At 42.6% G+C, this 22,471-nt stretch overlaps 1 protein-coding gene across 2 annotated transcripts in view; it reads left to right on the plus strand.

Annotated features, from left to right (window-relative positions):
• Positions 1-11,567, plus strand: part of KCNA5 (potassium voltage-gated channel subfamily A member 5) — a 72,260-nt gene extending 60,693 nt beyond the window's left edge. For both annotated transcript variants that reach the window (XR_010027537.1, XM_063154293.1), the window contains exon 2: positions 11,175-11,567. The gene's annotated coding sequence lies outside the window, so the exon portion shown is untranslated. The remainder of the gene's footprint in view (positions 1-11,174) is intronic.
• The last annotated feature ends 10,904 nt before the right edge of the window (positions 11,568-22,471 follow it).

The following is a 22,471-nucleotide window of genomic DNA, read 5'->3' on the forward strand; positions in this document are numbered from 1 at the left end:
CGCGGTGTGCCGGGGCCTTCGGAACCTGGCGGGTCCCGACAGCCCGGGGGGAGACGCCGCCCGTGTCCAGGGATCCCGCAGGCGGGCCAGGCCGTGCCAGGCCTGTGGTGATCCCAGCAGTGCTGCTCCCAGCGTGGCCCTGGGCTCGATGGCACCCCCCGGCAATAGCGAGAGCAGCGGGACCCGCCGCTACCGCGGGCAGCCGGCGCCATCTCCCGGTGTCGGGATGGAGGGAAGGAGGGAGGGAAAAGAGAGAGAGAAGGAGGTGGAGAACGAGGCAAGGAGGAAGGCAGGAAGAGAAGGGGGTAGAAAGAGAGGAAGGAGGAGGGGAGGGGAGGGGAGGGGAGGGGAGGGGAGGGGAGGGGAGGGGAGGGGAGGGGAGGGGAGGGGAGGGGAGGGGAGGGGAGGGGAGGGGAGGGGAGGGGAGGGGAGGGGAGGGGAGGGGAGGGGAGGGGAGGGGAGGGGAGGGGAGGGGAGGGGAGGGGAGGGGAGGGGAGGGGAGGGGAGGGGAGGGAGAGAGCATCTAGTTCTGTCTCACAGCATGTTAGCAGTCGTCCTTGTTTGGCTCCACAGCTGTCCAGTTACTCATGTTCGAGACAGACACATTACTTATATTCTGGGCTTCTACAGGAGGTCTCTTGCCTTAGAGGGACAGGGAAAACAGGCAGCACCTTTACCTTTAGAAACTTGCCCCAAAAATAATTGAACATTTTCTCTGGGTGTGAAAATACCCATATGAACCTGTTCAGCATTGCTAGGTGTTCTTCCTCCTCCATCTGCCCTATGCTAACCTGGATCTGTTTTTATTCAAGACATGAAGTGGATGAACTATGATTCTGCAGCAGACTGAGTTTAAAAAACCACTCCATGAAAGGGCACTACCCTACACTACACTGTAGTAGGCCATTGGTGTATATATAGCCATGGTCTTTTTCTTTCCTTTGGGTTTATTTGGTCTTTTTATTTTCTCTGGGTTTGTTTGGTTTTGGTGGGGTTTTTTTATTTGTTTGTTTGTTTGGGGTTTGTTGTTGTTGGGGTTTTTTTGTTTGGTTGGTTTTGGTTTTTGAGTTTTTTCCCCTTTTTCTTTGATAGAGATTGAAGAGTCAAAAAAAAGCTTCTGGTTTTCCTTGCAAAACAAGTTGTATGTCTGTGTAGATTCTCAGTTTGGGCAGCTTCACAGAATCCCAGGATGTCTCGGGCTGGAAGGTGTGGGGGGAGGGGACAAAGATTATGAAGTTGGGACATCCTGGGACGAAGCAATCAATCATAAGTAAAACATACCTTTTGTTCCAGAAAGTTCCGGGTTCTGGTACACAAAGTTCTGCACCAATGTTTCACTGTGGGATTTCAGGTGTAGCATAAATTGAGTTGTCATTACAACATCACACATGTGTTTTTGGTAGTTCTCTCTGCTAAATGCTTGAGCAGGAAAGTTTTGCAGAGGTTAATGATTTAAATGTGGCAGGTATGATTTCTTCAGTTCTAAACGTGGAAACAGTAGTAAACTGCTATTTACTGGCATGGAGAAATAGCTGGAAAACTTGTACTCCTCCAGATCTCAACCAGAAAAAGAGGAACTCTAATGGATCTTACAAGAATTGGCTGTGGTTTTCTCTCATAAAATTTGCAGTATATTCTGTCAGGAGTTGTACTTCTTGACAGTGTTAGGGATTGCTACAGGTCTGACTGGAATTTGAATGCTTGCCACAGCCTGTTGAGCAAAGCCGTTGTCTGCACTACCTTTGTCAAGTTTGTCTTTTCATTTTATATAATTTAATTTTAAAAATAAAGGTGAAGTCCTTCTGAGACTTTAAGTAGATTATATAGAAGTAACTAGAGCTCCTGAGTCCTTCAAGCTCTTCATGTGTAACTTGACATGTTCAGTGTGGAGTGATTTTTCTTCCTTCGCACACCACACTTTCGCAAATGGGAGATGGCTCCCACCAGGACTCCAGGGAAGGATCTATATCAGGAGTATTTGCTGTCTTTTCATTCCATCCATGGTGATGGATATTCTGAGTGCACTGGTTGCAAATATGAGCCCTAATTTTTCACTTTCCTTTCAGATCAGGATTGTTGAAGGGGGGATGCAGCTTGTTCAGCCTGTTTATGTTACTCGTGTTGGTATCATACCTTCTGTTCCCTTTTCATCTGTGAAAGGATGAGAGGAATGTGAATAAAAAGCAGGGCCATATTTCCTGAGCACATTGACCGGACTTGGCAAATCATCCTTCAGATCATGTTACTAATGTAATTCAGCAAGTTTTTGAGCCTTCCCTGCTTCTCACAAACACTTTGAGTTTGATATCCTTTTTATTGGAGACGTGTTTCTTTTGTAGCGTCTCTCTTCAAAATCCTTGCCTGTTCCCCAAGTTCCTTCTGTATTAATTGCCTCTTATCAGGAATTCAGTGTGCTCTGGGGGGCTGTTTGTCTCTGCTCTTTGTTAGTCACAAAGTATCTGCTGTATTGGTTTTCCATCTCCGGAGTCTCTGAGGGCTCCTGGGAAGTACATGAAATATAAAATTACCCAGCTCTGTCTTTAGATCATGGTGATAGTCCTCTAAACCCAGTGCACAATATCAAGGTACTTTGTTTTATGCAGATGAATGTCACCCCCTGAAAGAAACCAAAGATTTGAACTTCAGCTCAGTGAGTGCAAGCTCTCATCCTTCCAATTCCCAGTGATAAATTTGTGCTAAGGAATTTTGAGGGGAAATTATTTACCTAACAAGCTGATATCTTGCCAGAAGATGTGGTTTGGGATTATTTGCCTCCAAAGGTCTGTGGGGGAACACAAATTTAAAAGATTCCCTTAAGAATTATTACCTTTAGAAAACTTATTTCCTTATTTTCCTACCCCACAGATGTTCAAAGGCCCTCTCTTTGTTCCCTGGAGGTCCTGCCCTGCATGGGTCACTTCGACTGGCCCAGCAGGGATAGGACCTGACCTGTGTTTCTGAGCATGACACTTGGAATTTTGGGGGTGCTGAAGAGGTGGGTGATGGACATGGGACATGTAGGGCATGAAATTAAGCCAGAATCCTGTTGTGCTGCTTTGCTATGCTTGTTTATGTAGGGGCCTCTGTGGAGATTTTCCTGTTTCCATTCTCTTTATGGATTTGATTTTTCAATCAATGGCTCCATGCTTCTGAGAATTTTCATGTTTCTGAGTTAAGAAGACCCAATGTCCCTGCTGGTCACCACATTGTGACATTTCTTTTCCTACAACCTGGGATAAAAACATAGCTCCAGAAAGGAGCTTATTTTTATTTGTTTGGGTTTTATTTGTTTGTTCATTGGGGGAGGGGGTGGGGGTGGGGATGGTGTGGTGGTGTTTTGTTTTGTTTTGTTTTGTTTTGTTTTGTTTTGTTTTGTTTTGTTTTGTTTTGTTTTGTTTTGTTTTGTTTTGTTTTGTTTTGTTTTGTTTTGTTTTGTTTTGTTTTGTTTTGTTTTGTTTTGTTTTGTTTTAAAAGATATTTAGCTGGATTGATCCTGAGAGCAGGCACAGGCCCCAACAATCCTTTCCCATCTGTTCACTTGCATGTGCCCATGCTTCTATTTTTGAAGGAGGGATCACCTCTCTCTTCTGTCTGGATATCTCTGGTGCTAGTAAGCAGTGATAATTCTGCCGCTCTACAACAATCCAGAAAGTTCCTCTTCAAAATAAGTAGCTTTTCTCCCAAGCATGAGGAGTACTTAAATGTCCTTGAGACTCTCCTTTGTTTTCCCCTCTGCTTCAGCTATATATTTATTTTTATTTCTGTATCTTTTTTGCAGCTGCCAGCAGAAGCCTTTGCAGCCTTGAGTCTTGAAAGTCAGATGTTGGTATTATGAGTCCTATTTTTGCTCTGAGTACTGGCAGGGCACCCACAGGCAGTCTGAGATGGCTCCAGTTCTTAATGTCCCTTGTTGTCGTGTCTGTGCTAGAAAGAGCAGCTCTTCCTCTTGACTAACTTTCCTGTTGATTTTTCTTGTTTTCACATGAGTTCTCTTGTTGTGGACTACAGCCACTCAATAATAATTAACAATGCCAATAGCAGGCGCTTACAGCCAATCTTCTCTTACACTCCCTTCATTCTAAGCAGTTCTGGCATAAATATAAATAATATAATTGCAGTGTAATCTATTTTTGGATGAAGTTCCAAGTGCCACTGAGGACTTCCCAGTGGGAGCAGGAAACAGGAAGCCAGGGACATCCGTGTTATAAAGAAGCAACACCATCAATACTATCCTACTGAAAGGAAATGTTGCAGTATCAGTCCCTATGGAATTGCTGTTTTCTCCTTAAATGTCCACCAGTAGTGGGACCTTGGCAGCCTCTCGGTGGTGTGAGTGCAGTGCCCATAAAATTAGATTGATCGGGACATCATTAAAAAGTGAATCCTGCAAGCAGGATTTTGCTGGGATCATGTCTTACTCCCTGGCCTTGGCAGTGACTTTTGCTACTGATCTCCTTTTGAGATGACCCCCAGCCTTCAACACTCAGTGTCTGGCTCTTTAAAGGGTCAACCTTCTAGATATATTGGATTGCTTTTACTGGTATTAAAATTAGAATAATTTCCCATAGGAAGCTGACCAGATGTCCTCATTTAATCAGAACAGATTTTTTTTTCCTGTGTAACATCCAGCTGTCCTATCACCTTTCAGAGCAGACTCAAATATCTCCCTTGACTTGTATCTGAGATCCCTGAAAGCTGTCAAGAATTGCTCACTCATAATTGCATCTCTGATCCTTCCATCAGGAGTAAAACACAACTCAAAACTCAAGGAAGTATCGGTTAGAGCTCAGAACTTCTTTAATAAGAAAAGGAGTTGACACTCTTATTGCAAGGGAATTCTTCAGTGTAGTTGCCAGTGTAAAAGATTTTTAATACTTTTTTATGAAAGTATTTTGGGGTTATCTTTTATTTAGCTTGTGCACTGTTTTCTCAGGCTGTAGGAATGCAGTCTGACAGAAAGTGTATGGAAGAATAAATACACATACTGAAGTGCTGGAAGGCTGGTTTGACTTCAGCTTGGCAGTACAAGAAAGAAATATTTCCTTAAGAATGATAGCCACTGTTGAAAATGAGGCTGATCCACAGACCCTGAGTAGCATGGAAACTAAACACTTGTCTGCTAACAGCATAAACAGCACAATTCAGTTGGAAGGATGCTTGAAGATATTTTTATTCCAGTCATAAGACCCTGGTGCATTGTATAATATTTTTTATAATCAGTATTTTTTTTTAATATTTGGTTTATCTGTTTTCACCAGAATGGAATAAATGAATTTAGGATAAACTGTGCTTTCACTTTTCGTGCAGTTTTAATCAAAACAGGGTATTTGATTCATAAAAATTCTTGGTGCACATAAACCTCAGGCTGAAAAGGGGAAGAATAGGGCACATAATCATGGGCAGCTCCCAATGAGGTCGCTCCCTATCCCACAGAAATCTGCCACTCTGCTCAGCTACTTATTGCCCACCATAATTATGACAAATCTTTAAATCCTTTCAGTTGTTACTGAGATGTCCTGGGGGCTCATGTCCCAGGATGTCTAATTTCTATTTGGCCAAATAGCCCCAGTGGGCGGAATATGGATTAGATTTAAAGCCTCAGGGGACTTCCCACAGCAGTACCTTATTTAAACTGGAATGGAAAAGTACATTCTTCCATATGGGAAGAGATTTTTGGATAAAGTGTGTTGTCTGTGTTGTTTGCAATACAAAACAAATTCCTGGAACAGCTAATGAAAAGAAAACAGGCCCTCAGTTGTTAGGAGTGCAAGTGACTTGGGGGGTTTGATTCAGCCCAGAAATCCAAGGAGATTCCTGTCAGTGAGCAGTCTGAGCAAGGCAGCAAATTTTTTTAGACACTGTGGTTTGCAGAGCACATTACCGCTGCTGTACTCTGTGAATAAGGTTGGACTTGATGATCTTGGTGGTCTTTTCCAGCCTTGAAGATTCTATGATTCTGTGATAGTCTGACACTCAGAAATGTGGCCAGAGGATGGGTGAAGGCTCAGCTGCTCCGCCACACAAGGGAGGGCTCCCTAAAGGGACACTGAAGCCTTTTTCCTTGGAGACGGGGAAGAAATGTTGTTCCAAAAAACCTCTCTAAACAAAGTATTTAGTGTGTGGTGGGGAAAACAAGAGTGTTCTGGGAAAAAAAATCTAAAAGGACCTTTGATTATCAAAGAGCAACAAAGGCAAGGGAGGAACATTGTCCTGTGGATGAGGAGTCAGTCATAGTATATTTTAAGCAACCAGCAATAGATCCTTTCATAACTAAAAATAAATATCTGTGGATCTCCTCCAAAATCCGTGAAAGCAAATGGGATTATTTTCATTGACCTTTTCAGTTAGAAGCCATAAATAGATGTTTTTTCTCTTTTTGCCCCTTTTGCTGGAGAAGAACAGGACATTTTGGATTTTATAGCTCTTTTCTAGCTGACAGACTGTGTCTGCTGAGTTATGCACAGCTAGATCTCTCTACACTGCCAATCTCAGGAAAAACAGTACTGCTGGAGCTAGGATGAGCTGAGAACAGGTGAATCATGCAAATGGCAGCCTCCAACATGGCTGAGGAAAAGAAAATATTTTTGTACAGATAGAAGAGCAATTGGGGTAACTGTGGTGTCATTGTGAGGGGTGAGAGAATTGGGGTCATTAAGGCAGGAAAGGGATGAATCTCCAGACACCTGCTTTGACTTTCTTTGTAACTTATGCTGTGAAGCCGTGCTCAGCAATGAACCTGGAACTTGTGGCTGGGCAGTAAGACATCTGAGAAAGCTCCTTCCTTGATTTCAAAGCAATGTATGTTTGAATCACACAAGGTGTCAAAAATGACCAAAAGTCACTGAATCCCATGTGTGCAATCCTGCAGGGTAGATCCTGTCACTCAGTGTGTTTACAGAAGGCTGCCCACTCGCAACCAGCAATCTCCTGTAGTGTTGTAATATTTTTAGTCCTCGTTGTCCCAAAAAACTGTGCAGTGACTTTAGTGCCCGTGCACTAACAGGCCTAGGCACACAGCAGCTTGAGCAGAGAAAGGACAGATCCTGTGCTGGCTTCTCAAAATATTGGCAACCTTCCTGCTTGACGGTCCATCCCAGTCCTCCCAGGTCCCCATCCCTGCATTGTCTACATGGATGGCTGATCCTCCCTGTAAGAGGTGCCTGGAAAAGGTTTGGATCTATACACTGCAGTCCCTCACTTACTTGATATTTCAATTCAATTGAATTGTGAATTTTATCCCTCTGGAAATATTTACCACAGTCCTGGTACCCTGGCCCATCTCCAAAATATAGAAAACATCTCCAGTCGTGCCTGAATCTGACCATATGGCTGTATTTGCCTTTAAAATAATTGCTGAACTGTTCTACTGACACCACTTCATTTTTTCAATGCCCTTTCTGTCAGAAGCAAAACATCAGCAGCAATGACAGTTCATGAAGCAACAATTTGTAGGGTAACTACTTCAAGCTCTGTATGTAGTTAATCTCATCTTTTCCATATTCAAATCCAGTTTTATTATCTATTTTGTTTGTGTGTTTTTTATTTTTCTTCAGAGTGATCTTTTAAGATCCTTTTGATTAGCAGGAGTTAAGAGCACGGTACCCAAGAAAACATTCTTCTTTGAAACAGGAAGCACCAGGAAGGGGTGAATGCTCAGGGTCTTACACCAGAGCATCTTTGGCTGAGTGATGAGGGTTGGACATCCAGGGAATTGAATTTGGTATATGTCATAGTCTCCCAGTGAGTTAGCAGGACTTGTTTGTCCAAATGCATTTTTGAAAATCAAAGGTTATATTAGTTTAGATAAAGCCTTGGGCATTAGTGTTGAGTGGAAGATGTCTTTTTTTAGTCTCTGGTTATGGCTTCATACTTTGAAAGCTTTTTTTAACTCCAGGGAAAAGAGTTCATTAAATACATATTTCTGGAATCCACCAGTGGTTGCTTTTGCTGGAGGTGAATTCAATGTTCCTTTCCAGTCTCTCACTTTTTAAAGTTTCCTACAGCCTGAGAATGAAGAGAGTATTCAAACGTTTATTTAGTTATTTGTCCTGAGAAGGAGGTGCTTTCAATTTTCATTCAGCTCTTGTCTCAAGCAATTATTCAAAATTGGGGGGCTTTCCTATGTCAAGTTACTGCTTATTCAGGAGAAGCTGAATTAGTGACGTGGCATTTTTTACATTAGGACCCAGCATTTTAGGAGAAACATGCTGTGCTGTGAAGCTTATTCTAAAAGTGTTAGCAATGCAAGAATTTTCTATTAAGAAGGAATGGGGATCCAGACCTTGGGAAGGGTATTGTAGCACTTTTAGGATGGATTATGGAGATCTAGCCTTACATATTGACTTACTTGTTCCCTTGTCTTATCAGATACCATGCCACCTGCTCAGAAAGCCTTGCTTGCAGTTGAGCTGTGCCCAGCAACTTGTTTTGCCTCTCATTTGGATAATGCTTTAATCACTCTACTTCTCAAATGGGGGCTGTAAAGCACTCAGTGATTTGCTGAGTTCCTGATGCTGCCAGGGCCACTTTTCTGGTTCAGTTAATTTACTTCAACTGGTTTGTGAAGGCTACCCAGTAACAATATTCTGGTAACAGGAAAGAATGAACAACTCTCCTTATTGTACAACACTGAGAGAACTCTCAGTTAGTAGTTAAACTTAACTCTCAGTTAAAGTAGTTAAAGACCCCTGTAAGGTCCAGCACTGATTTGTAGCACCACCTTCAGCAAGCAGGTGGTGGTTTTGGTTTTGTCTGTCAAGCTAGCCCTTCCCAAGGGAATCATGGATGCAAAGCTCTTGTGACCTTGGTAGGTGCTAGAGGCCACCTCTTCAGGATTAAAGGGGTGGGTGGGAATCATGGAATTCTAATGAACACTGACTTGTGAGACAACACTTGGAGGCTTTTTGCGAGCCTTTTGAACTCTGGGCAGCCCTGCTGGTCATGCTCCTGACATGCCTCCGAGCTGATTCCATGGAGATTTCCTTGCATTTGGTATAGAATGCCTGCTCTCAGATGGTGTTTCACATTCTCATGACTTCAGCCTGCCTGTTCTGAAATGCCAGTGTGCCTGCTGCTCGCTCCTGTGCACTCCAGTGGCTCAGCAGTGCTGTTCCCTGCCTGGCGTGGGATTTCCCTGTTTCTCAGCAATACAGGGTCAGCTTAGCTGTCCTGAGTCTCTGTGTCCTGAAAGCCTCTTTCCTCATCGCTTGTCAAGCCACACCTGCCTTTTCTTCTCTTCCTACCCCAGACTTTCTCTCTCTTTTTTTGTGATGCTGTTACACTTTAAGTCTTCACTAGGACTCGATGCTGAAGCAAAGGTGGTCAAAGGAGGTAAGGAAAGGATATATTCATTCAATTATAGGGACTCTCTAAACCAACAACAAAACAAAAGGAATACTTATCACTGTAGTTCTCCTGCAATTTTGGCATGGCAAAAGTGGTTCTCTTCTCTGAGTCAGAGATAGATTTTTCACAGCTTTAACACTGTGAAAATGTCCTTTTCATGTCCTAATATGTCCATTAGGATATGTGATTGCACAAAATGTGCTGGTACTTTTCTTCTGGAAAGACTGTGCTCTGTGCAACAGTTTTTGCTCTGACTCAAGTTCACAGCCCTCAGGAAGCTCTAAGTGGAAGGAAGGCATATTTCCACATGAAGGAAAAGGAAATAAGCATAACAAAGAACTGAGAACTCAGTTCTTCCTTCAAGGACAGTGCTTAAGTACTTTGATGTGGTACCAGAATTTCTTCTTCATGACGGAGGACATATCAGCCAAGTCCCTTAGTAACTTACCAAGTGTCCTTCCTAATCAGGTTTTCCACCACGCATAATTATTTACTGTACCTATCTTTTACACCCCTGTTCTGTGAGCGAGATATTCTGTTGCAGAACTTTCTATTTAATGCTGGACTGCCCCGGCTCATGAGTGAACCTTCTCTCCTTACCTCTGAAATGCCTCTGTTGTGTTTGTTGCACATTTCCTTGTCCCACTGATTTCTTTGTATGGACAAGCTGAGGCACCAAGGGTAACTTGTGACTTAAGACACTGCAAGGAGACAGTGGCAGATGAAGAAGTGAAGATTACACAAGTCTTGTCTCCAACAACAAATCAATGAGAATATACACACAGGTCTTGTCTCCAACGCTAAATCAATGAGAATATACACTGTGTCTCATGCCACAAAAAGGTGATGGTGAGAGACATGAGCTGCTACCATAAAAAGAACAATTTAGGGTGTGTATATGTTATAAACAAAAATTCAGTTGATTTTTTTCTGTGAGAAAAAAAGTTACCACTACTGCTGGGCTGCTGCCTGTGTTATGGTAATTACAGGTCGTTGTCGTTAATGGTTGTTTTTGTATTAGTAAAAGCCCTGGCTAGGGTGAGGTAATGGCCCTTCTCCGAGACAGTAATGCGTGGGGACCTTCCCGAACAGTGAGGAGAAGAGACCTGGAGGGGGGGGGGTTATGCAAAGTGACTCCAAGGACCAGAATGCTTTGTGGGACCCCCGACTCTAAACGCGCGGAGAAAACCCCCAAAACAACGAGCCAAATAAGAGTTGAGAGACTGGAGTGATGTCTGGACGTGAGGAGCCGAGTGCTGAGCCTGCAGAGTGTGGAACACCTTTGGAGTCCCTCTCGCCCTGACCACGGGAGTCGTCCCCGGCGGTGAGACCGGGCCGACTTGGCTGCGAGAACTAAGATATGATGGGGACATCATGCCCTAAAGGTTGCCACGAGGATTGGATCTCCAGCTCTGCCCCTAGTGGACGAAGCTGCGTATATTCTCCTTTTCTGTGTCGCCTTGGGGGACACAATGGGGAGTGCAGCCCTGCCGAGCTGCCCAATCCTGAGTTTATCACTTTTAATAAAGGCATTAAAAAGGAGAAGAGCTCTCCTGGCCTTGTTTATTTCATGTATGTATATATCTTGACTTTTGGAATGTTTTCTTTCCGTATGTCGGAGATGTAAGTGTGATTCTAGCTCACGTATCCAGGCTGTGATGTGTCAAATATAAGAGGAAGCTGCAACAGTCTGATGTTGAAATGACAGTGAATGTGTGGGAAAATTGTGGGAACTCAGACCTCACTGCTGAGATTCCATTTACTCTGTGTACACACCATGCCCTTCATTATACCCATTTTTATATTAATTTTATCTCTTTTTTTTCCAGCCTGTGATACAGGTTATTGACCTTTGAGACAGAGCAGAGATCCGTTCTGAATTAGGTGAAGTGTCTAAGAGAGGTGAAAAGTCTGTGAGGCCAAAGCTGAAGGAAAAGTCAGATGCCGGAGACAGCAAGACGACAGAGAAAGAAAAACAGAAATGACCACGAGGTCAATTTGCCCCCGACCTAAGAATTCCTTTGATAAAGGAGAACTGGCGATAAATGTCACGCGGAATGAATATGTATGAACCTATTGTGAAGCTGTATGCATATGCATTTGGAAGGGGGGATAAAAGGAGACCTGAGATCTTCAGGGGCACGCATGCCTTTTGAGGAGAATTTTCTCCGTATGCGTCCGGCGCCGTAAATAAACATACTGGGCTTTACAACTTTTATAAAGTTGTGAGGTTTCTTCTTTTCTCCGGAAAACACCTTCAGCATTCGTACCACCTATGCCCATTGCCCAATTGTTTATTTTGCAAAACATCTTATTCTGTAACATGGCAGGTATGGTTTCTTTTGCTTTGAAAGTAAAGTGCTCTAGTGTTTAGTGCTCTGAAGCTTTAAATTCTCATTTAAATGCTCGTCTCCTGAAGGCCACATTCTTTACCCCTTGATGCAGAGACTTTGTCCTCTTTCACCAGCTGCTTCATTTTTCTCTTTTCTTTTGATCCTTTTAGCTGGAACTTTCAATCTTCAGTCTATGGAAGAACAAAATTCTGGCATTAAACATAAAATCATATTCCACCTTCATTTCTGAATAGTGCTTATTTGATTCAAATAACTTTGTTTGAAACAAGGAAGAGAAAAAATATGATACTTCAGATAAATATTACTGGGATCAAAGGAGCAAAATAAAATAAGCCTGTATTTGCTACAAACCCTGAATTTTACTTGTTTAAAATTTTCACTGCAAGGGTTTTCCTTTGTGATCTCAGGCCAATCATCTCATTTGTGCTGTGATAGGACAGGATGCCTTTCTTTCTCCTGGTATCTTCTGTTCTTCTGATGATTTTGGATGAAAATAGGCAGAGAGAAATTAGAGAGAAAGGGAAAGGATGATGTCAGCTGTTGTGCTGTGACTGTGTTAACTTCATTGACTTAGGAAATCCTGTTTAAAGATTATTCTGGCTCATCCTGAACACACAGATAACTCCTTGCAGAGGTGTAAAAGTTCAATCTATCCCACCAGTGTTAGAAAGACAGAACATATTGGCATCTCAGTAAACCCTTACATTAGAATTTTAAATAGAATTTAGGTAGTTTGTTATCTGAAGTCCTGGTTAAAAATCTTTAAACACTCTCAGCCTTAATTTCCCTAAAATATTCATGGAATTTAGAAAGCCTAACCTGTAAAAGAGGTTCTGTCATGCACCAGAAGAGGTACCTGAGTATCTTCAAGAAACTGGGACCACATCTCTCTTTGGTAAATAATTCCTGAACATGTGACCTGTGACTCTTCCCCTCATCAGGGGCACATTTTCTGGGCACAACAGATCCTGGATGCTTTCCCACAAAACTGGGAAATGGTAATGGAAAACTGGGTAATGGAAATTACCCAAAACTGGCTAATGGGAAAGGAATTGGCCTTAAAGACACTGCAACAACAAATATGACACTCTGAGGGAAATCAGTCCCTATTTACAGCGTGCCATGTTTGCTGTAATTCACTATAAAACATTGATCTTTCTTGGTGTAAATATTATCCCACAGAATATTAACAGCATATCCAGCCTTGCTTCCTGCTGTTGTCTTGTTGATTCACATTTCATTGGTTCCTTGCCTTTCTCTTCCTTGTCTTCCTCCTCTGGTGGAAAGTTTGGATTTCTGCTTCCTAAATGGGCTGGATGCATTGGAGCCTGACTCTCTGCTATGCTATGTCATCCAGCCAGCTTTCCCAAACTCTGCATTCCTTCTCTCCTGGTTCCCACTGCCCTTCTGCCTCCTTCTGCCAGATGCTGCCTCATTCTGGGCCTGACTTGAGGATATTCTGTCTGATTTGCATCCCACAGCTGCTATTTGATCTCAGTTCTGCTCTTTTCCCCTTCCTCCCCCTGCTAGTTTTGATCTAGTTCCAGAGTTTCATTATCTAATTCATTTGTTCTGGTAGACCTTTAATTTCTTCATCTTTTATTAGGCCTAATGGGAATTGTTTTCTCGCTTTGGAGCTTAGTGATGGCTTCTTTTCCCATTTAATATGTCCAGGCTGCCAGGCACTTGTACCAGACTGCATCTCAGCCTCCAGCAGGCCATGGTTGTTATCTGACTTTTCCCAGCAGTTGTTTGGCTCAGAACCAAGAATGCAGGAGTGCACAAAATGCTTGTGTGGTGTCTGCCCCTGACAATGGGCCACAATTACCAGCTCACTTCAGAGATTGTCACCCTCAAAACTCTGCCTTTCTCTCCATATGGCTGGACACAGTTCATTTGTGAGGTTTGGCTAGGAGACAGGCCAGAGAGGTTACACCTCCTGCAGCAAAATAAAAAGCAAACCCTCAGCTGCCTTTTTGCCAAGTTCCAATCTCAGGAATCCAAAGAGCCATCGTGGTTGTGACTTAAAGATGGCAAACCCTGAGAGCAGCTGAGGACATATAGAGGCACAGGGGCTTGGTTTCCAACCCTCTTGTGTCCCAGTTAAATGTGTGTTTTTTTCTCTTAATAAGCCTCACCTAGGGCTCCTAGGTACTGGTGTAACACAGGTGTAATATACAAGGAATTGTAATGAGTAACTTCTGCTTGAAGGAAAAGGATGGTGACTACACACTTGAAAAAGGTGCATTTTGAGTTTCATATTACCCAAAGGAGATGTAATTATTTAGGTGTCTTGGAGTTCTTCAGAAATAGTGTGGTCTACTAAGAATAGTAGGCCAATAATAATTAGGTGTAAGTATTGGTTGGACACATGACAGGAGAAAGCAGGAGTGGGACAAGGCAAGAAGGACACACTAATCACATGAATGATGTGTTTTTTAATTTTACCCCATATAAATGCTATGGATTTATCTAAAGGTTAATTATGTGTGCTTGGAGCTTTTGGAAAAAAATGAGACCCTTTTAAATTTTTTTTTTTCCCAGAGAAATGCAGGGAATATGGAGATTTCAAGCTTCTTTACAAATCAGTCTTACATTGATGTCTTGCGGGTGTTGAGTGCTGCCCACACTTGGGTAGCAAGGCCACTGTATGGAGACCTCAGAGCAGCCTTCTGGTATCTGAAGGGGCCTCCAAGGAAGCTGGAGGCTTCCATCAGGAACTGTAGTGACAGGACAAGGGGCAATGGCTTCACACTGACAGAGAGCAGGTTTACATGGGATATTGGAAAGAAATTGTTCCCTTTGAGGTGGTGAGGCCCTGGCACAGGTTGCCCAGAGCAGCTGTTTCTGCCCCATCCCTGGCAGTGTTCCAGGCCAGGCTGGATGGGGCTCTGAGCAACCTGGGCTAGTGGACGAATTTCTTCCCAATATCCAATCTAAACCTCCTCTCTGTCAGTGTGAAGCCATTTTACCTTGTCCTGTCACTTCAGGCCCTTGTCAAGAGCCTCTGTCCATCTTTCCTGTGGGCTCCCTTCAGGGAGTGCCACAATGAGGTCACCCCAAAGCCTTCCCTTCTCCAGGCTGAACAATCCCAATTCTCTCAGCCTTTCCTCACAGCAGAGGTGTTTCATCCCTCCAGTAAACTTTGTGTTTTATTCTGTGATTTTGGAAAGCAATATTGCTGGTTTTAGCTGGGGTAGGGTTAATCTTATTATCAGTGGCTGGAATGGGGCTGTGGTTTGGATTTGTGCTGAAAACAGAGGGGATAATACAGAAATGTTTTTGTTATTGCTGGGCAGGGATTGCGCAGAGCCAAGGCCTTTTCTTCTTTTCCTACTGTCAGGCTGGTGAAGGAAGTTGGGGATGCTTGGGGATTTGGTAGGAGACACAGCCAGGACAGGTGACTCCAGCTGACCAAAGGACATTTCTGACCAGCTGACATCATGCTCAGTATATAAAAGGGAGGGAGAAGGAGGAAGGTGGAAATGTTTGGGGTGACGGCTTTTTGTCTTCCCAAATATGTGTGATGGACGCCTGCCCTCCTGGAGGTGGTTGAACATCTGCCTGCTCATGGGGAGTGGTGAAAGAATTCCTTGTGTTAGTTTATTTGTGCACACAGCTTTTGCTCTTCCTGTCGAACTGTCTTTGTCTCAACCCATTAATTTTCTCACTTCTACCTTTCTGATCCTCTTCCAGATTCCTGTGGTGAAAGGGTGAGTAAGTGGCTGCTGGGTGGGGTTAAACCAGAACAGGAAAAGGGATAAGGGACCTTGACATGCCAAGGGCAGATCTGAAATAAGGCTTTGCGCTCGGTGGAAAGAAACAACTTTTCCTCATTCAAATAGTTGCATTCTGTTATAGGTTTGTCAGAACAGTTAAACAAAACCCATAATTTTTGTGTTTGGAAATCTTTTGTTGTCCCTCATTTTTTTATTTGAAGGGGAGGAGGAAGGACTTCAGTGTCCAGGCTCTGGCTGTGTAGAGGAACAGGTTGTGGAAATATGTGCACACTCAGTTCAGCCAGGTATCTCCATTCTTATATAAGGATATAGGTACATGGAACAACCAAGATACCCATCAAGGCCTCACAAGTCCTTTATATTGTCAGTAACAGTATTTTAAACCAAAACATTTTTCATTCTTAGCAAAGAAAAAAAAATCTTTAAATCACAGTTCCAGTGAAAACCTTTCCCCAAGTTATCACAATTTAGTTGTGTTTACTTGGTACAACCTAACCTTTCCTAGCAAAATTTAGATATCTGGAGCAAAACAAATCATTCTCATAGAGTATTGATGAAAGGAAATCAATTAATTTTAAACTATCTGTAGCAACGAATTCTCCGGACAGGGCCTGTGCAGTCCTGATCCTTACTCACAGGATTAAGTGTTTTGTTACAGTGAAGTGTCAATGTTGTGGCCTGAGAGGAACAATCTGTGCTTGGTTTGATAACTGTTGGCTTTCCTTTTGTTTTTCTCTGTGTGATTTGACATATCAGACTTCCAGCTCCTCAAATCCATTTCCCTCTCTAAAGGTCTCTTGTGTTCAGCACCCTATGGAGAATTTTCACTTTCAGGAGATGCCTGTCTCTAGCCATTAAAATAATTTAGACCCTCAGGATATCTCCAGCTTTTTTTCAAGCCTCCCAAGTGCTCTTCCATTCTTTGGCTCAAGTCTTGCAGGTCCTCCTGAGTATTTCCCAGTTTCGTATTCAGCTTTGGTTCTTGGCTCCAGGTATGGTAGTGGATTGGCTCACAGAACTGAGGAAGGTGGCACAGCTTTATCTTGTACAAAAGAGTTCTTAATTTGTAGCTTTGTTGTCTGGAATGATTTAAAAGGATAATTAATTCAGCCAAAGGTCTTGAACACAGTTATAGCCACATTTGTATTAAACAAAGAAACTCCCCCTTACAAAAAATGAACTTTGTGTGTTTTGTAGTCATATTTACTTCTCAAATGAACTTTCTCCTTCTCATAATCTTATTCAGAGGGTGAAACAATCCTACTTAATACATTCTACACTTCACTTGTTCTGTCAAATTGAACAGGATTTGCGCTGAAATTCCCTGGAAGTTTTCAGAAAAGCTGCTTTGAGCTCTGCTGGTGACAAGTCTCAGCAAGGCTGATGGGTGATGGTAGCTCAGAACAGCTCTGTAGGTACTTGAGACTGTTCTTGGAGAGTGAAAAAGCTTTGAACCCAGCCTCTCTTGTTCTGCTGATCTTTTCCTAGAAGCCCAAGAAAATTCAAAATGGTGAAAAACATCTCTGAAAGTAACTATTACTTTTTCAATTACCTCCTAATCTATAAAATCATTGAAAATCAAACAAATGTATCACAAAGTTCAGATATTCTAATCAATAATTTGAGCAGATAACAGTCACAATTGCAATTGCCTGAAAATCAATCAATTGGGAAACTGGGGAGATCTGTCCCTTAGCAAAGACATCAAATGAATATAATCATGTCAATAATTATGTAATGAAATCAACGGGGCATGAAGACAGATCTGTAAAACACTAATCTCTGGAGAAGACACTTTTTCATTTAATGCTAAACCCTTGACAGGAACATTTTCAGCAAAATGATTGATTGAATTAATTAAACATTCTTAACATCAAACCCAAACTTGTTTACCAAGGGTACTTGAAGCAAATTTAGACTTCTGGGTCTCTATGCATCGAATATATGGTTGATGTGACCTCTCTCAATTTACTTGCTTTTTGATCCTGTACTATTTAGGTGACTTCACTTCCTCCTGCAGAGTACAGCATGGTCTTTGCCAGATCTTTTCCCTGCTAGATGCCTGGCAATTTTGAAAGCAGGAATTGCATAGCTTATAAGTTTAGGAAATGGTGACAGATGTCTTTTTCATAAGAGCTTGTCTGTGTGTGCTCAGACACATGCTTAGAGCTTCAAAAATGGCAGAGAGAACGGTAACAGGGGATAGTCCAGCCTGCAGAAAAACAGGAAAAAAGACACAAATGGTTCCTTAAACTCAGAGGAAAGATTAATTCCTTGAGTTGCAGTCTTTGGATGTTTTGGGGGCAGGCAGTCCTCAGACATCACCTGTTCATGACTCACCTTGATGGCATTATTTGCAGTGCCCAGGCTGGTTGAGTCACTGCTTCATCTTCTCTTCCCAAGTTCAAAAGCAGGAATCACTCTTTGTCACTGGCACAGTGGCCTGGAAAAAGGAGCACCATCTTCTGCCTTCAGCTGAAGGCAGCTGAGCCTTCAAGGCAGTGATTGTGACTTCTGCTGCCCTGCAGCCCCTCAGCCCAAGGTGTGCCCAGTGAGCCAGGAGGTGCTGATCCCTACAGCTCTCCCCTTTCCCTTTGTTGTTCTGCTTGTCCTCCTCATGGGCCAGCTGGGAAAACCTCACTGAGCCTGGCAGCTGCTTTTTAACATCCCTCTCACAGCCACAAGCCAAGCAGGCTCTGAAAATAAACAAGGAGTGGGATAAACAGGAGGTGAATTTGCGGAAGCTGCCTCAGCCCCCAACTGAGGCACCACTTGACACCAGCACAGTCATTTTCCTTCACCCACATTTTCAAATTTAAGGGGCTTGGCATGTTCTGGATTGTGGCTGATTGTCCAGTCAATGATTGTTGCTCCTTATCCACGCTTCTACATCTCCATACATTTTTAATACACACTTGTTACTCCTAAAATAGACACAGATGTGTTTTGGGAGCTGTCACAACCCCTGTTTTACCAGGCAATGAATCAGAGAATTAATCACTTGCAGCTTTTGGCAGTACAGGGATTTAGAGTCACTCCTATCAATTTACTAACCAAGAAGTAAAGTGCTAGCCACATAAAGTTCACACAAGGTAAAGGAGAGTAAACCATAAGTGAACACATGGTCTGACTCCTCTGTAAATTGTGAGTTTGATGGTATGTTAAGTAAACGCACCTCAGTTACTGATTTTTTTTTGCATAAGCAGAGTACAAATTGTAAAATGTTATTTAAAATATTACTGTATTCATAATAGACTCTGACTGTAACAAACCACAAACCAGTGTGTTAAATGAAATGCTGCAAGGATGAATCAGTACAAGAAAGAAAAAAATTTGTGTGGATTTTTGGATGCAGGACATACAGGACTCACCTTTTGAAACATTATGGCTTTTTAGGTTGGCTGAGATTTCCTTTTCTGAATTGCTAGTCAATCCAGAAGGACGTTTCCTAATATTTATTACTTCAGTCCCCACATTTTTAGCCCTATTTAGAATGTAAATTAGTTCTCACTACAGCAAGTTATTTTACATTACCAACATTACTTTTGTTAACAGCTGAATGCAAAACCCTTTTAAGTTCTTGAGCTTTTCTCACATTAAGAATAAGACATTGATTTGCTTCATCTGGTACAAAATAATTCCTTCCATCTCTACCCATGTCATGGCTCAGTGATGCTGGGATCATCCATCACAGGAAGAAAGGAGCATTTCCTTCACAGGCATCTCCAATCACTTTTCACTCTTTGAAGATCCTCCCCTGATACTACAAAGTACCATGCCAAGGCCCCACTGTTGTGGTTGTTTCAAACTTTTTTTCTGAAATTACTAAATTGATTTTATGTGAATAATATCACCTTATTAGTCAGAACAGTATCTTTTACATTGATGTTTCCAGCTAAGGGCTCAGTTAAAGGGCATTTCACCTGCTGATCCAGCAGCCTGGATAGAAATGGGATTAAGGTGTGAAAGAGGAATTGCAAAGAGGGAGATGCTCAAGAAAGGGGTTCAGCCATCCTGTTTAATGCACTATTGAAGGCCATGAAATCCCAGCAGGCTGCAAGTGGATGGAATTGGCCTCTGCCTTTCTGCAGCTTCATGGTGAAGGCAGGCTGTGCTCTGTATTGAATTTGACATCTTGAATTGTCCCCTGTGGTTGGCAGGGGTGGCTGAGCCATAGAGGGCACACTCTACTCCCTTTTCCCAAGGATCCAAGATGTGCTTCTTTCCGTCCTCCCCCACCTTTGACTGCCTTCAGAGCTGATTTAGCAGCTGCTGCCCTGGGTGTGCCCCAGCGGGATTGGGCTGTCCCTGCACTGATCCATTTCCTTCCTAAGGTGGAGATGGGGTGCTGAGCTCCATGAAAGGTAAAGGCCTGTCTGGCCTAGAGGGCACGGCTGCCAGCCCTGTGTGTCCTTTCCCTGGTGCCCCCATCACCACCCCCACTCAGCTTTTCACGGCCACTGCAGGCATCTCCATTACTCATCTGAAGTCTGGGAAAGAAGGCAGTAAACAAAATTTGATCAGGAGGTATGGGATGAACACCTACTTTCCCAAATGCATTGTTACAATACACAGGAGGCGGTGGGAAAAAATAGATGGGACAGAAATGCCTGTGAAAATTATGTTTCCTTTTTCGGTCTGCTCCAAGGAGATGTGAATACTCTGGTGTGGTGCTTGATCACAGAGTTTAGCACAATCTTTTTAAGCTCTGTCTCCTAACAGCCTGGCCTTTTTCATATCAAAGATTGTGATAGATGAATATATGCAATTATTGACTCTCACAATTAATAGACAAATACTATGGATATAGGTTAAGAAAAGTTTTATAGATTTTACCCCTTGTGTTGTTATCAAGGGACAGCCAGGGCTTAGACATTTGGGAGGGTCGCCTTGTCACTATGGGGACATCTGACCTTCAGTCAGGATTTGAGGAAGTAAACTCCACCATTGGACAGCAAAGCAGGAGTTGATGGACAGAACTTTGGGAGGGGCAAAAGGGTTAAAAGGCAAAACCTCCTTTGTGTGGGCCAGCACATGGTGGGGAAAATCCTTTGCTCCCAGCACTGTAACATTTTCTCTATTCAGTCTTCTGTCATATTTTTGATAATGTTTAATAAACCTTTCTAAATTTATGAAAAGTGAGTAGCCATTTTTCACAAAGATATAACCATTTAACAGTCTGCCTGTTATCCTGAGCATGAGAGTGCAGGTACATTTGTAGCCATGGCTGAAGACATTTTACCATTGAATGACCACAAACTGTTCCTGCTAATACCATATTTTTACTCTTAACATTTTACAACAGTATGGACACAAGTCGAATCCCAGGTGCTCACGGCCCATCTACAAAGTTAGCACTATACAAATCAAGTTTTCCTACAGAGAATGCAAGGACTGCTAAGCCACAGCTCCATGGGACACTTGTTTTCTGAGCTCCACAGAAAAGTGTTCAAGTCTACCTAAAGATGCTTGAGATGTGGGATTTAGTGTAAAAGATGGCCACATCCCTTCTCTGGCCTGCCTTTCAAAGCTAAAAGGAGTCACACGCCATATATCATGTTTTGTCTCATTTCTCTCTTCTTCCATTTCAAGGAGTTGTTACTTAGCAGAGAGAACAATTTCTAGCTTGGCACAATTTTTGTGTTCTCTCTCAGCTTTACCCATCTTTTGCTTCTTCTTTGAGCCCCAGCAGAACAGGCCCATGTGTTTGGACATGGGGTGTAGCACAGTGTGCTCTGCTCTGTGTCACTTGGCACTTTTATCCAGCTCTCAGAGGTGCTGAAAGTGCTGTAAGCACATGAGGTACCCCACTGACCTCAATTGTGCTTGTTTCCTGTTTCAAGACTGCTTTTTATTGCCAAGTAGTGCAAAAAAAACCCCCACATTAGAATAAATGAGATGCAGGTCATAGATTTATGGATACAATACCACAGCTAACAAAATTAATATACCACATAAATTAATAAATAAATTAATGAATTAATCTAAAAATACCATTTTAGTTCTCCTGGTGGAGGATTATGTGCAGATGAGGCCCAACAATAAGCTCTTTATGACAAATAGGCACTTCTTTTTCTACCTGTAAATTTACAGCACTTTGGACCTGGTCTGCGTGATGCTGATTTAAACTGGACTGGTGAAACAAGGTCAATATCCATGTGATTAAATGAATGCATCTCATGCTGTCCCAGTTTAATGGAATTTGTTTTATTTTATCTTGAGTTAATTAATCTGAGGTCACACCTTCAAAGGGCTGAAGTAAAGCTTTGTTTGTTTGTTATTGTTGGTTTGGATTTTTGGAATTTTTTTGAGATTTTTCTGTGAACATTTCACAATGTTTCAGAGTGTTTTGTGATGCTGTTGCCCCTTCTGTGAAGGATCTCCCCACCATATGCATTGATCAGAATCCACTTGTTCTTCTCAGGCACTCCAGAGAAATTCTGCCTCTTTGTGTGCATAGGGGAGTGGAAGCACTGAAAGTTACCCTGAAGCATGTGAGAAATGCTCCCACATGCCATTTCCTAGACACTGCTGTGAAGGCAGGGACTTGGCCAGGGCACTGCTAACAAATAACAAAGGTCAGTGACATCTTGACACAGTGCAGCTGCTTCCTACTCAAATGTGAGTCCAAGATTTTGCTATATCAGTTTTTAAAGTGATTTAATTGGTATCTGCAGTTTCCTGGCTAGACAATGCCTCACTCATAAATCCAAACAAATATGGCAAAAGTGGGGAATGACAGTGTCTCACTGATAAACTCTGCTTTTTTTCAGACGTTGTGTGCTTGAATTGCAGTAAAAGAAATGTTAGATATATAAAGGGGGAAAATAAGAGCACAATCTCCCTCCTGCCCCAAACTCCAAAAAAAGAAATCTTCTTCCAATGTATATTTCAGCAAGTAAGCCCTGAAATGCTTTCTGGATGATTTAGGTGAAATAATGTCCTCGGGAACACTCGCTTCTCTGGTGAGACATTTCACTGATGCCATGGTTCACTTTGTGCTTTGGAAAGTCTGTCTGAAAACTGATTGTG

This window comes from Melospiza melodia, chromosome 4 (genome assembly GCF_035770615.1).
Source record: "Melospiza melodia melodia isolate bMelMel2 chromosome 4, bMelMel2.pri, whole genome shotgun sequence".
Classification (NCBI taxonomy): Eukaryota; Metazoa; Chordata; class Aves; order Passeriformes; family Passerellidae; genus Melospiza; species Melospiza melodia.